Source organism: Nicotiana tomentosiformis, chromosome 2 (genome assembly GCF_000390325.3).
Source record: "Nicotiana tomentosiformis chromosome 2, ASM39032v3, whole genome shotgun sequence".
Classification (NCBI taxonomy): Eukaryota; Viridiplantae; Streptophyta; class Magnoliopsida; order Solanales; family Solanaceae; genus Nicotiana; species Nicotiana tomentosiformis.
The window spans coordinates 117,830,298-117,844,658 of NC_090813.1; the positions used below are offsets into that span (position 1 = coordinate 117,830,298).

A 14,361-nucleotide genomic window follows, 5' to 3' on the forward strand; every position below is an offset into this window, starting at 1 on the left:
TCATCACAAAGCCATTTCATCGCTCATCGAGCCACAAATTCCACTGTAAGGTCATTACCGGACATATGAGTCCAATTGTACAGGTTACAATTGAAGCTACCGAGCTCAAGCTATGGTCTAACCATGGCCTCAAGTCCTCCAGACTGGCCCATCACCAAAACATAGAATACTCACCTCGAACCTCGTTCATAGAATCACAAGCCGGCGATGCACAACTGATACCGAGCGCTCATGTGCGCATACAAATACGTGGAAGGAATTCAAAGAGTTATGTCCCAAGCTGAATCAATCCCGCATGATAAGGAAAGAAAGATGGGAAGTATATATCCTAAATGCCCTGTAGCCTCTCGAAGATAAGTATCGACGTCATCATACCGATTCGCAAGACTCTACTAGACACTTGCTCATGACTTGTAGACCCTATGAACCTAGAGCTCTGATACCATCTTGCCACGACCCAAAATCCAACTAGTCGTGATGGCACCTAACTCAACCGCTAGGCAAGCCAACTTTCAATTATCCAATTCCAATAACAATTATTAAAGCAATTTAAGTGAATAAAGATCTTAATCTTATACATCACCCAAAAACTGGTAGTACAAATCATGAGCTTCTAAGAATAGAGTTTACAAAGCGAAAATGAAATAAATACATAGTCTGTTTGAATAATACATAAACATAGCTTTTATAAATCTAAGGTTACCATGAACAAGAGGCAGCCACAACAGGAACGCATGTACATCTTCAAATCCCGCAATCATCGAGCACAACAACAACAACAACCAACATCTGCACACAATTTGCTGAAGTGTAGTATCAGTACAACCGACCCCATATACTGAGTAAGTAACAAACCTAGCCTTAGGTTGAAAGTAGTGACGAGCTTCTACCAAGGTCGGGTCCAAAACCACTAGTCCACAATAGTCCATAACAACATAAAGCAAATAATACCATAAGTAACTCAGAGATAAATTGCTCAATCAAATCATGATTTTAAAAATAATTGTTCTTCCTTTCAAGTACATCAGTGAAAAACCCAAATCGTTTACCGAAATTTCCAAAAATATGAATAAGTTTGAAAGAAATAATGTTCCCAAAATCCTTTCAATAATAAATGATATGTTTCATTTTCTTTCCAAATAAACCGTGTAAAACAAATGCATCACTATGCCCATCTATCAACATGTCTGAGAAATCATGAATAATGTGATGCCGTACAGCATGAGGAAAACACATCTCTATGCATATATGTCATGTGTGCATGTCAATGCAATGTATCTCAGAGATTGTACTCATGTACTCACACTCTCAGAGTACTCAATCTCATTGTCTCGCATTCTCTCTCAGTATGCTCAGCATACTCAATCACTCAGTGCTATATAATACCTACTGCGGCGTGCAGCCCGATCCCTGTTTATAGTCGATTGCGCTCACTGGGGGTGTGTACAAACTCATGAGGGGCTCCTACAGACCAAGCGCTATAAGCACGGACAACTCACGTGCTGCACAGACAACTCACGTGCTATAATATCATATCTGGATCCGCACGGACAACTCACGTGCTATAATAATATCTGGATTCGCATGGACAACTCAAGTACAATAGTATAATATATGGATCCGCACGGCCAACTCACGTACTGCACGGCCAACTCACGTGCAATAGTATAATATATATAAAGCCAACTTGCCCTGTTGCGGCGTGCAGCCCGATCCCAAAAAAAGAATATCGTCACAATCAAGCCCTCGGCCTCCCTCAGTCATCAATCTCTCCAGTCTCTCTCTCATGGGCTCACAATGTCATGAGAATAGCCCAAAATGATGATATGATGTATCAATAAATAACAACAGAGACTGAGATATGATATGCAATGAAATGAATATTACTGAGTATGAATTTTCAATTTAAAATAAATAATTCACAACAATATGACCTCTGTGGGTCCCAATAATACTGGCACATAGCCTCAATATGATTTTTAATATGCTTTTCAGCTCAATTTCTTTAACTCATAAAACTGCATGGAATATGCCAAGATCATTTAACTATAAAATTCCACAGAAACAATTATGTCACAATTTCTATAGTGCACGCCCACACATCCGTTACCTAGCATATGCGTCACCTCCCAACAATTCACGAAATACATATATTTAGGGTTCATACCCTCAACTCTAAAATTAGAAGAGTTACTTACCTCGAACAAGCCAAACCCAATGTCGAGCAAGCTAAGCAATGCTCCAGAAATTTCATTCTGCGCGTATCAACTTCCAAACGGCTCGAATCTAGTCACAATTAATTTTATTCAGCTCACAAAATTATGAGAATTAATTCCATATCAAATTACTAATATTTTCCAAAAAACCGAAATTACTCCCCAAAAATCACCTATGGGTCCCACGTCTCGGAATCCGATAAAACTCACAAAATCCGAATCCCCATTCAACCACGAGTCCAACCATACCAAAATTACTCAAATCCGATCACAACTCGGCCTTCAAATCCTCAATTAAAGTCTATGAATTTTTCTACTATTTTCAACCCAAAACACTAATTTGTTGATAAAAACAATAATAGATTCGTGTAATTTAACCAAAACCGAGTTAGAATCACTTACCCCAATCCATATGGTGAAAATCGCTTCAATCAGAGCTCCATAGCTCCAAATGTATTAAAATGGCCGAAACCTCAAAATATATCTTCTGTCCAGGCATTTACTCTTCGCGATCGCAAAGAACAAAATTTTTCAGCCCCAAAATTGCTCTTTGCGATCGCGAAGAACAAACTCCCCAACTCTTCCAGACAGCCTCTAGTATAATAGTCATAACATTTTGTACAAAACTCCAAATTTCAAATGGTTTAACTTTCTGAAAACTAGACACCACGGTCTATAATTTTCATTTGTTTCTCATCTCCCAATTCCTTATAGATTTCTAGATATAAGCTTCCAAAGTTAGCCTTGTGCAACAGAGATTTTCAAATTCTTCCCAGACAGCCTGTAGTGTATCTACCATAACCTTTTGTACACAACTCCAAATAACAAATAGTTTACTTTTCTGAAAACTAGACATCAAGAGCTACAACTTTTGTTTTTGGATTATCTCCAAATTCCTTATAGATTGCGAGATATAAGCTTCCAAACTTTGGTCAGTGCATCAGGATTTTCCTCTACGCGATCGCGGAAAGGCTTCCGCGATCGCGATTCACAGTGCCCAAACAGCAAAATTTCTCTTCGCAACCGCGACCATTTGTTCGCAATCGCGATGCATACCTCTGTGGCCAAAAACCAGCAACTAAGAATGGCCTAGAAATGGTTCGAAACCACCCCGAAACTCACCCGAGCCCCTCGGGACCTCAACCAAATATACCAACAAGTCCTAAAACATCATACGAACTTAGTCGTAGCCTCGAATCACATCAAACAATGCTAAAACTACGAATCGCACCTCAATTCAAGCCTAAAAAACTTTGAACTTTCAAATTCTATACCTTGTACCGAAATACATCAAATCAATCCGGAATGACTTCAAATTTTGCACACAAGTCATAAATGACATAACGAAGCTATTCTAATTTCCAGAATCGGATTTCGACCTCGATATCAAAAATTCAGCTTTCGGTATTTCAAGCCTAATTCCACTACGGACCTCTAAATAATTTTCCGGACATGCTCCTAAGTCCAAAATCACCATACGAAGCTATTGGAATCATCAGAATTAAATTTTGAGGTCGTTTACACATAAGTCGACATCCGGTCACTATTTTAACTTAAGCTCTAAACCTTGGAACTAAGTGTTCCAATTTATTCCAAAACCTCACCGGACCCGAACCAATTGTCCCGGCAAGTCACACAATAACTATAAAGCCCAATTTGAGCAGTAAATGGGGAAACATGGTTGTAATACTCAAAACGACCAGTCGGGGCGTTACAAATGTTCTTAAGTAGGGGAGAATGTAGCACCCCGGAAAATTTTGAAGAGTTTTAAGACCATTAAGAAGATTGGCGAGTGCTAATTATATCAATTCAGGTATGAAAAAGACTTATAATTTAAATGATATCAATTTATCATGATAATATATGTACGAGGTGCATTAAGAATGGTTTATGGTCTAAGAAGATCCCTAAGATTAAGTCAAGTTAAAAATTATATGATGGGATAAAGTTTCAAGTGAGTTCACACAAGACCTAACTTCAAACGAGCATAACTCTCAAGATATGAAGTGTTATATGGTGTATAACCTATCAAAATAATGGTCTATGTATATAGTTTCGAATGCTTCAAACCATTTATCATTTGGAGATTCCTACAAGATGTTATGACATTTTTACTAAAGGGTGGCAGAACAACTACGTGAGTCTTGCGTAGCCTACGCACCATTGCGTAGGCAAATCCAGCAGCTTCCAACTGAAGGGGGATATAAGTCCACCCTGTGTAGACTTTTTACATAGCCTACGCAGGGAGGCTACGCAGCTTTAGGGGCCATTTTAATGGGACTAAAACAAGGGGTTTAAAGAGAGAAAACATTAGTTCTTCCACTTGGAATTGATTTCTAGAGAGAAGGAGGAGCTCTTCCCCATGGATACACTTAAAGGTAAGTTATTTTGGTACAAGGATGATTATATAACATCATTTAGTGATAGCACTAACATTATTATGGATCAAATCCATAGGAAATGGGTTGAATCTTCAAGAACACCAAAAAGAGAAAAAGTTAGATTCTTCCACCAAGAGGTAATCCCTTCACTTGAGCATATATATATATATATATATATATATATATATATATATATATATATATATATATATATATATATATATATCATCTTGGAGTATGGGTAGCATGTTTATAAGTTTTATTTGAAGTTGTAATGTGATATTGTATGAAACCTAAGGGAGGGTCTTGAAAATGATATTTTGGGCAAAGAAGAAGATGAATAGTGATGAATTGATATAAAAGGAATTGTTTTGAGTTTCTAATGATTCCAATAGACTTGATAACTTAATTGATGAACGAATTGAATAGGGAATCACCATTTGGACAAGATACAACACTAGTTCTTGAAATGGGTGTTCTTGAACATAGGGTTTTGTTGGAGAAGACAATGAATAGTGACTTAATGATGTTGGATAATTAACATAGCATTATTAATTAATTCAAATGAGTATTAAATGATAAGAATGGAATTGAATAGGCTAATGGGTGAACCCACTGGATAATTTGTGGTGGTTGAAGGCTTGTTGCCGAATTGTGAAATCTATATGGATATTTATGAATCTTTTCATATTTGTTTTGATGTAGTTGGGCTATCTAATGATAGATATTGAATTGTGGATGATATTTGGACATTTTCATAAATTGGAGCATTGTAGTATTTTAGGAACTTGAAGGTTGAGGTAAGTAACATTTCTAAACTTGGTTCTGAGGGTATGAATCCCCGAATTTGGTATTATATAAATTGTTTTGAGGTGGCACACACGATAAGTGATGAGCGTGTGGACGTGAACCATAGAAATTGTGACTTGAATAAATCCTGTGAAGTTAAAAAATTAAAGAATCATGTTATTATCTGAACATTTTCCATATGTTAGAGAAATTGAGCTTAGGCTCTTATTAAAGATCATGGTTAGGCTGCGTGCCTATATTTTGGGACCCATGGGGTCGTGTTGCTATTGAATTAATTATTTTAAAAAAAGAACATTTCACACTCAGTCATATTCGTTCATTGTGAGGATATTTATGGGATCGAGATGCATGCCTGCAACAGGCCTTATAGGCTTTATTATTATATGGATCAGGGCTGCCCGCTTGCAGCAGGCCTTATAGGCTTTATTATTATATGGATCGGGATTGCCATCCTGCTGTAGGCCATATCAGCTTTATATCAAGATTGGGCTGAAGAAGCCCCTCTGCAGTCTGTACGCACCCAGTGAGCATAGATGATTATATATTCGGGATGGACTTCCCAGAGCATGGACTTGCCTTATTTATATTGCGATGAATTTTCCTAGACATGGATCTTGTCCGTACCATTTACATTTGGGGATAAATTTTCTAGGGTTGGATTGTCCTTATACGGTATTGAGTGACTGACTGTCAGCCGATGTGTATATATTTACAGGATGAAATATCCCTGGGCTGGATTGGCCATAAACAGTACCGAGTGACCGAATGATTAGTGACCAGTAGTATATGAGGTCTTTCCACTTAGATGTTGTACTGAGTTTAACTGTTGAACTTGAAAGCATGCCTATATTCCTGTACCATTATTTATGTACTGGACTGTACCTGCGGATCTCGTCACTACTTTCAGCCCAGAGGTTAGTCTTGTTACTTATTGAGTTGGTTGTACTCATACTACACTCTACACCTCGTGTGCAAATCCAGGTGCTTCTGGACACGACGACTGTTAGACCTCAGTGTGTTACCGGTTGGACACTATCGAGGTAGATGTTTGGCGTCCGCTGATCTCTTCTCTCTTTCCTTCAGTTATTGTAATGTTCTGTACTTTCAAACAGAGTTTTTATCAGTTAGACTTTGTATTCATATTAGATGCTCATGTACTTAATGACACCGGGTTTTGGGAGTGTTTATATATATATATATATATATATATATATATATATATATATATATATATATGTATGTATGTATATATATATATATATATATGTATGTATATATATATATATTTGTGAGATTTCTTTCGCTGAATTTGATTATTATGTTTTCAAATTTAAAAGATATGGTGGTTTATTGAGATTTTCGGCTTGCCTAGTATTAAGATAGGCGCCATCACGATATGTGAGATTTTGGGTCGTGACAGTTATAGATCTGGTGGGCTGAACCACCATACCTCTGTCCTTCATACGACAATCCCTCATGTAATGATTAAGGTCTCCACATGTATAGCATAAATTAGATCCCTAACGACATTATCCATAATAAGCTCTATCATATTGACTGCACCCGCAGAGGAGGCGCCCTTATCTGTGCTCCATCCCTTTTTGGAAAACCCGAAGTTATCAAGCCCTGACCTGATTCAAAATAAACCGATCACTCATAACGTGGCCTCTGCAACTGTCAGACATTATCAATAGAATATGGTGGCACAGGATCGCCCCAAAAATCCTCAAGTTATCGAGCAGACCTATCCCTCTTACACTGACTCTTATCACGATCCTCGTACTATTGCCATTTTTGATCCTCCAAATTCTGAGCATAAGCCTAGATGCTGGAAATATCCATACTATCGAGCATAGCGTCTGTAGAGCACTCATTTATCAGGTGCGGCCCAAGTCCTACCACAAACCGATGCACTTCGTCACTCATCTCAGCCACAATCGAGGGGGAATACCTCGCCAAGGAATCAAACTGGAGACTATACTTTCGCACACTCATATTCCCTTATTTAAGAGCCAAGAACCTGTCTACCCTTGCCTGACATATCTCTGCTGGCAAGTAATGACAAAAGAAATCCCCTGAGAACTCTTCCCATACCGCTGGAGGTGCATTTGTCCCTCTAGACAATTCCCAAGTTTCATACCACTGAATCGGAATATCACGCGATCGGTAAGAGGCCAACTCTACTAACTCAGAGTCTGATGCATGCATCACCCTCAAAGTCCTCTGCATCCTATCGATAAAGTTTTACGGGTCCTCATCCTTGTTGGATCCGGTAAATACTGGAGGGTCCAGGTTGATGAAGTCTCGAACTCTCGCGCTAATAGCCCTGTCAACATAACCAACACCTGTAGTGTTGATCCTGAGCGGCTACCAATCTAGTCAACAATCATACTGCACTCCGCATATCCATATCCTTATCATGAGAAACATATGGAGGTACTGGGTTCCTCCTCAGCTCCTCGGGTGCTGGCGAAATCGGAGAACTATGCGAGGGTGTCACACTTCATCTCGGGGCCTCACTCTGGACCTTACTAGACATTGATGCTCTACTCATGCCCTCATCTGCCATTGATTTACCCTTCTGACTAGCTGTAGCTTTCCTGATCACAGGCATCGCTGCATATATAAAACAAGTTAAAGGTCAAGGGCTTTAATCCCTATGACTCTTCTATATTGCACGATCTAATATCAAGAAGAAAGGGTAACCGGTCCCTAAATGCCATGTAGTTTCCAGTTTATACAATGTGGTGCACAACACATTTATAAACAAGACTCTACTAGACACGGCTTACAGACAACCATAGGACAGATCCGCTCCGATACCAAGTTTGTCACGACACAAACCGGAGGGCCACGACTGGCACCCGGTGCCTACTCAACCGAGCGTCACGTACCTTATCCTTCTTTACTATAAGACTCATTACGGGCCATGATAGGACACACACACACACACATACATATATATATATATATATATATATATATATATATATATAAGTAATAATATTAGAACTTAACTCACATAACTAATTCAAAAAGATTTATATAGATACATAAGGGCCGACAAGGCCGTTGATATGTCATACCTAAAACTATACACATGACACTATCTACAAAACCTCTAAGAAAACATGACCATAATATATAAGTCAAGACATGGCTCCCGACATCCTCATAAAACAAAATATCATATACAGAACGTGACTCGTCAATACTCCAGGAAGAAGTGGATCTCAACAACCAAAAGCTGATATCTGGAGGCAGCCTACAGTGGAGGGTCCTCGCCTCGTTTATTTAACCTGCGTGGCATGAAACACAGTGCCCCCAGGCAAAGGGACATCAATACGAAGAATGTACCTAGTATGTAAGGTAGAAATAAAATATAATAATAAGATACTATCACTAGGAGGGATAAGAGTCAACCTATAACCTTTGACTTGTCGTTGAGGGCCATAAAATATAGAATAAGTCCAATCTCGTATATATAAATAAAACTACAATATAATAGTTCTGATTACATCATTCTCGTGACGTTAAACTGTCCGACTAATCAGTGGTAACTGCCCGATCGGCCATAGCACGGTAGTAAATGCATGACTGCATGGCCGGCCGTAGCTCGGTGGTAAATGATAATGCATGACTGCCCGACCGACCGTAGCCCGATGGTAAATGATGATGCATGACTGCCCAACCGGCCGTAGTTCGGTGATAAATGATGTTGCATGACTGTCCAACCAGTCGTCGCTCGGTGGTCAATGATGATGCATGATTGCCCAACCGGTCATAGCTCGGTGGTAAATAAAGATGTATATAATACTACATTATGAACATTAACATCTTTATTTAATGCCTCAATAGAGAGTTAGGAACATACTTAGGCATGCTTTGAATACCATTTTACAGGAATGAATAACGTAGACATTCTTAACTACTAAGAGTAGCACCATTTATGATTAGCCTTAACATACCTTTAGTGACGACTTTATCGAAGGCGACGAACTTGGCCTTCTTCACACGTAATCTCAATAAGTGAAAAAAAATCAGATCCTTTAACTAGTTACACTAGTAGATAATTTCACTTGGTAAACAACAAGAATGCCTTCATTGTTGCCATTTTTGGTTCATTGCAACATATACTTTCTAAAGAAAAATTTGCTAGTTAAAGAAGATTCTCACTTTCAAATTGTTTCCACTTCTTAGCAAGATTCTCACTTTCAAATTGTTTCCACTTCTTAGCATCCATACGTTATTTTGTTTTGTCTTAGTAGTAATGTAAAGTACATGTAGGTCTTACTTTTCACCTAATTTAATAACGTGGATGAGTCATAGGAAGTGATACTAATATACATACACACATATGGCACCTTTACTATGTATCATTCCCTTATCCAAACCGAATGTCCATTTATTAGGTGAGACCTACTTAGAACAACAAATTAGATTCCCTGTCCCCCTTAATCCTTTCTCATCCGCGGTAAGTGCAAATAAATAACAAATTCATGTATGGTAATAAAATTGGGAATTAAAAGTCCTTGTCTCATACTTTCAAAATTATTTAATAATCAACTCATCACATTTATATTTAAAGAAAATCATAAGTGCTTTATAAATTTAAACTATACTAATATATCATAAACATTATGACATCTAGAAAATATATGTTATAGAATTATAATTTTTCCATTCAAATGTCAAGAGTATAATTTTTTGTACTATTAATTCTCAAAATGGGTAAAGATAAATTTTATTATGAGAAAAGAATTTGTAGAAAGGATATAAACATAACTTTTCTTATGAGAAAGAAATTTCTTTTCTTGTAATACATAAAATATTATTTAAAAGTTTTCTCATATCATGTGTTTAATTAAAACTTATCAAAAGATATTATACTAATAACTTTTGATAATCATATTTATCCAACATTTATAAAAGCATGTTTCTCTTAAAAGAAAGTATCATATTAAGGCAATATATAACGTTTTCGAAATTCAATAAACTTACGTGTCTTACATCTATAAATTCATGTATGACCTTAATCTCTTCCAACTAACATGGTTTTACTACGATGCTTCCAAACACTAAGGTACGAGGTGCTACACACATATCCCTAAATATCAGTGTTAATCATAAAATACCGTAGTAATCATATTGATGAAACATACAATTACAAATTATATATTGGGTGAGAGTTACATATCAGAAAAATCAAACAAACCAAGTAAACAAAATAAAGGCACGTATTCCACTTAGTAACACTATTAGGGGACCAAATAAACATGCAAAATCATACAATGAAACAGAAATGAAGATTTCAAACTCCTCGTAATTAAAGACTTGGAGCTGAGGAGGAGGCAAACTCAAGGAGTTCCTCATCGCATTCAAATGCAGACATATGTTGTTTCTGCAACATCACTCGCGCCTCCACGCCTCGCCCAGTTTAGTAATCTTTCAAGAAGAAGAAATTCTTGAATGGACCAGTTCCTAGGCACACTCTTTCAGGTTTTCCCCACCCAAAATCTACACTGTAGAATGGTAATTTGCAAAGGTTGCTGCAAAAATACATAGTAGTAGGAGTAGTACAATTTTCATCGTTTTCTTCAAATGGTAATTTTCCTTTTTGTATGGATTCTACTATTTCTAAGACCAGTTCATTTTGTTCAACTTGGTCTTTCTTGTACGCTACCTCAACTTCCTTCCTTAGATTATGAATCAATCTTGGCAACTCAATATCTTGCGTAGCTGCTGTGGAGAACATGGATAAGAGATTTCCAATTGCACTTCGTGGTAGACGAGGTTTGATCATAGTACGTACATTTAAGTAGTGAACCAACTTAGATGGTTGTATATTTGCAGAACATGATGCTGCTGCCTTTGTTGCAGATTTGTAAAGAAGTGCACTGACAACTTCAGCCCGTGTTGGGTTCTCTACTCCTGATTCTACTGCTATCTTCAATCCCAAAAAATGTTAGTCTTTTTTTGCAAGATAAATTTATTTAAGTAGGTGACACATTTGAGAGTACCTTTAACAAATACAGTCATACTTCTCTGTAATAAAATCGTCATATAACAACTATTCACTATAAAAGACAAGTTTATTTAGGAACCAATTTTCATGCTATGTTATAATATATGTTCTTTAACAACACTTTGCTATAATAATAAAAAAAAATCTGGAACAAACGAGGTTGTTCTAAAGAGGTTTGATTGTACTCTAATAGTCGAGACTACTTCCTTCGTTTGACACTTTTCTAAATTTTGAAATAAATTAATTTGAACTTCTGAAACCTTCCTAAATTTGTAACAATTAACTTAAGCTTCTAATTTACCTTTAATGATAGTTTTTACAGTCACATAAATATTAATGACTAATTTTTTTTGTTCTTTCTTAAATTTCGTGCAAAGGTAAAACTATGCCATATAAATGAGAACCGAGGAGTACCGAATATCTTTGTAAAAGGTAATGTGTTCAAATTTTAAAAGACATAAAAATAGCTAGTGAACCGGTGGTAGTATTACCTTAGCTCGAAGAGCATCCAATTTGGCAGTTGGAAAAACAAGTCTTTTCTGCGCGCACTCACTGACGTTAGACATAATTTGTGGAGCAATAAGAGGACCATTTAGTGAAGAGAAAATAGAATCTCCTACAAATCTAGGAGAAGGAACTATAAATCTACGATCACGAGTGACATTAACCCAATGATTAAGAAAATTAATCACAGAGCAACCATCGCCAATCTTATGCGATAAACATGCACTAATGGCTATTCCCCCACAATCAAACTTACTTAATTGAACCACAAGTAAATTATCACCTTCATAATTATTCTTCCAAGGCAAGTCCTTTGGAAAAACTATACTCTCTGCATCAGTTGCATGAGGATGGTTAAGGATTTCAGACATGGGACAATTTATTTTAACACTCAAGAAACTCAGCTCCCATGTCATTACACTCAACAGTAGCATTGTCTCTCAATATTCCTGCGTAAGGATAGTAAGAGACTAGAGTTTGTGACAGAGATCTCTGCAACAAATCAGCTAAATGGGATAGTTGAGAATTGTTTGACTCTTCTTTTTGTTGTTTAGGGTAAAAAAATGCAAAAGGAATATACATATTACTTAGGGATTGATCGACGAAAGAGAGCTTGTGGTATCTAACCATAGGAGGGGTAAGACAAGAAGGTTTGACGAAGGATTTGTCACAAATGGAAACAAGTGATGATAATAATGCCGAAGCGGCCATGATATGGTTAATGAACAAATAACACTACTTCAATTCCCTAGCTTTATGCGATACTCCTATATATCAATTAATTGCCTACGCCATTTTGATGCATAAACGGACACATATATATACACACAATTGGAAATTAGTATAACGCTATGACTATATACGCACACACAAGGAAATACTAAGTATGACCAATTAGGTATATGTACACTTACCTGGTGAAAAATAAAAGTAGAAATTGATATATATAGGTTTATCTATGATGACTCCTTCGTTCTTAATTTATGTGATGGCATTTCTTCTTATGTGACATATTTTTGTATTTATAATTATTGTAACTTTAAAATTTATTTTATTCTTAATTAGATAATTTATAGTCGTACAATTTATGACTTGTTTTAAATTACAAGTTTCTTATGTCCTTATTTTTTTTTTAACTTTTGTATCTAAATCAAACATTATCACACTAAATGGGATGGCGAGAGCACTACTATAGACTATAATCACAAACCAAGATAATTGGCATGTTTGGATGGTTGTTACATATCGTTTCATAATGTATCGTATCGTATTATATGGTATTGTATTGTACTGTTTGATGAATACAATATTTGGATAGACTGTACCATTTGTCATCGTTTCATGATATCACGCACTAGTAATATGAAGAATAAACTTGCAATATTATAAAGAAAAATTATAATACGAGGTAGAATTATTATATAAAAAGATAGGAAAAAGGATAAAAGAAGATTATTTATTAATAATGAAAGGCGAGATGAGAGAAAAAAATCAGGTAACGATGCGACCACACGACCAAACCAAATCGGTCGTTACATAAAGTGGCACTTTTTGTCGTTATGTAACGACGGATTTAACGATACGATACAATAAAATTTAAGTAACAATAAAAGTAAACATTGTATTTAAAGTAACAGTACGATATAATACAATAGGTAACAACTACCAAACAAGCCATAAAAGGAAAAAAAAAGAACCAAAATGAGCACTCTCCAAGGATTGATCAATGCAAGAACAAATTGTACGGTTGAGGAAGCGATGACGGTAGTGATCTTTTCATAAATGGATGGATACAAGTTGCTGGAATCTTAGTACAGAGACGATCCGCATATACGTCTTCTTTTTACTGTTATATCGACAGTTACTTTATGTATTGCTTAGCTTAAAAAGGGATGATGGATTTGTTTTATAATTGGCCGAATTTCTGGATCCCGATTTGATATAAAAAGCACGTGCCAATTTACAATTCACTGTTGGAGCCCAATAATGGAATGGAATTGTGTGGAGGATTGTTTTCGTGCGTGGAGCCGACGGCTATAAAAAGGAGTAGCTCTTTCACTTCCACGTACTACACATAAACAAGAGACGCATTACAAACAGTGTAAGAAGAAAATATATAGCGTGTGACAAAAAATAGTGTGCATACTGTCGTACCCCATTTAATGGGGTCAAACTAGAATATAGCATATTGATAATTTGGAAGGTTTAATTAATTAAATAAATCGTCATTTAATTATTTTAATGGTGAATTAATATATCAATTTTAGCTATGTAATTCTTAATATTAACTCTGTTTTATGATCAACTTGACCTTAGAAATTTTAGGTAATAATTCTAATTATCTCAAAAGAAAGGGGTAAGGCACCTTTTAAGATTCATTGAAAATGATTAACCGGACAAACTTTGGTTGATTTTGGAGCAGGCT

General features: G+C 36.4%; 1 pseudogene; it reads right to left on the reverse strand.

Moving 5' to 3' along the window:
* Window positions 1-10,527: 10,527 nt before the first annotated feature.
* Window positions 10,528-12,700, reverse strand: LOC104110970 (acyltransferase Pun1-like; annotated as a pseudogene).
* Between the last annotated feature and the right edge of the window lie 1,661 nt (window positions 12,701-14,361).